The 2,153-nt window shown below is 37.3% G+C and overlaps 1 protein-coding gene across 1 annotated transcript in view; it reads right to left on the bottom strand.

Annotated features, from left to right (window-relative positions):
* The window catches only part of LOC105313981 (protein MON2 homolog), a 12,452-nt gene that overhangs the window by 2,453 nt on the left and 7,846 nt on the right, over nt 1-2,153 (bottom strand). The window lies entirely within an intron of this gene.

The following is a 2,153-nucleotide window of genomic DNA, read 5'->3' on the forward strand; positions in this document are numbered from 1 at the left end:
TGAAATCCTACTCGTGACGCAAATTCTACTCTAAATTGTACTTTTAATATTATTATGTAAGAATTACGGATCACCTTGCAATGTAGAGTAGAATTTGCGTCACGAGTAGGATTTTCATTTCGTATTTTCGTTGGTCGTTCGGAATCCTACTTCATCTTGTTTTTTTAAATTTTTTATGTTCTTGTTTGTGTTGATTTTTTAATAATATTTCGTATTTTCGTTGGTTGTTCGAAATCCTACTTCATCTTTTTTTATAAATTTTTTATGTTCTTGTTTGTGTTGATTTTTTAAATAATATTTATAGTATTTCTTTAGTTGCAATTGTGATACTTGTTGATTTTACACAAACAATAATTTTCTTTATTATTATTATCATTGTTATAACATTTATGAGAGACAGCATCGAATAGACATGCTGAAGGAATTAGTCTTGACACAAGTCCTTGTTCAAGAATCTGTGAGCTAAGAGTGTCCATCTTCCCTGCTATTCTTGTTCTTCCAGGCTGTTGTCAAGTTCATAATTATCATTGCATATCATAAGTCATAACATTAATTAATTGTTTGTTTTTTTAAATAAAATAAAATAACACACTTAATAAAACAGTAAAATGTAAAATCAACACCTTCTTTTAGCTGAAAACCTCCACTAAAGTATTGCAGTAAGTTGATTCCAAGCATAGCTTGGTAAAAAATAAAGGCAGTGGCTATTTTTACGGGCCCGTAATCCGACCGTGGGTGGCTATTTTTACGGCAGGATGATTTATCTATGGATTTACTCATTTTAAAACCTGGGAAACACTCTAAAATAAAAAACTAAACCCTAAACCAACCTTGGGGACTCCTAACATAACTAGGGGGCTCATAAAATGACTGGGGACGCTCTAAAAAAAACCGCCACCCTAACCCCTAAACCCTAAAAACAATAGCTAACTAGGGGACTCCTAACATAACTAGGGCTCCTAACATAATTAGGGAACATAGTGAAGTAGAAAGATAAAAAAAATCAATTTGTTAAAGTCAAAATTATAAAAAAAAAAAAAAAGAAATGGTCTGAGCTGAATTCGAACCAGCACCCGTCCGTATCCAACCCAGCGCCTTCCCCACTGTGCCACCACGATCCTGCTGCCTTATTGATGCTGATTGTCATGTTTATATGTCACTTCATTTCTATATTCCCTGCCGTAAAAATAGCTGTATACAATGAGATTACGGGACCGTAAAAATAGCCACTACGAAAAATAAATTGCTTCTTCCAGAGCTGCAGATCTGAGCATGCGCAACCACACCCAAATTTTGGAGCACATGGCAAGCTTCTTTAATTAACAAAATGGCGGAATGAGGTAAGTTGGTATGATCTGGCTACCATGATATTGCTTCTTCCTTTCGTGGAGAATGACTTTAGGGGACATGGACCAGCGCATACCCAATTGGAGTATATTGGTCTATCAATTAGCCTTGTAGCACTAACCGAAACCGAGATACACCTCGTAAACTTTTTTGACAGGACTGACTTGATGATGAAGATGAAGATGAAAAAAGGTGGCTGAACAAAACGGCCGATTCGCTGATTTTTGACTTTCCTCTTAGACAAGGTTTAGAGCCACACTAGTGATACCAATGGAGTCCTCTGGTCAAGATAAGGTCCTCTAAGAAGTCTGGTAAGCATAGGAGCTCGTTTTCCCGGTATAGCAAGGCTGCAAAAGTTGTGGCAGCCATTTTGTTTGGGGGTGAATCCTACTTAGTAACGCTAACGCGTTACTAATAGCCTTGGGTATTTTTCAAAATCTGCTACTTTTTAAAAATTGCTCATAACTTCAGAATTTGAGCTTGGAATTGGCTCAAATTTTCTATGTGAGGACATCCATATGTATCAGAAAATGTAATAAAAATTTGGGGTAATTTTGGAGCCATTTTTTGAAAAAAACCATGATGTAGAGAGGGATTGGCTCTCCCTTCCTGCCCGTTATGGTGGGCTTGGGTTGCTCCACCCACTCAGCTTTAGTTCATTACAGTACTCGAGCTCTGTCTCAATTACCAGACCCCTGGTAGATCTAATTCTCAGTGAGGAGGTGGGTTTATCTGTTGATGCTATGTGTGAGATGGACAGACTGAAGAAGAAGAGTGTATTGTTGAAGCAGGATGGGTACAGGTCG

Source organism: Amphimedon queenslandica, unplaced genomic scaffold (genome assembly GCF_000090795.2).
Source record: "Amphimedon queenslandica unplaced genomic scaffold, v1.1 AMPQUscaffold_13516, whole genome shotgun sequence".
Taxonomy (NCBI): domain Eukaryota; kingdom Metazoa; phylum Porifera; class Demospongiae; order Haplosclerida; family Niphatidae; genus Amphimedon; species Amphimedon queenslandica.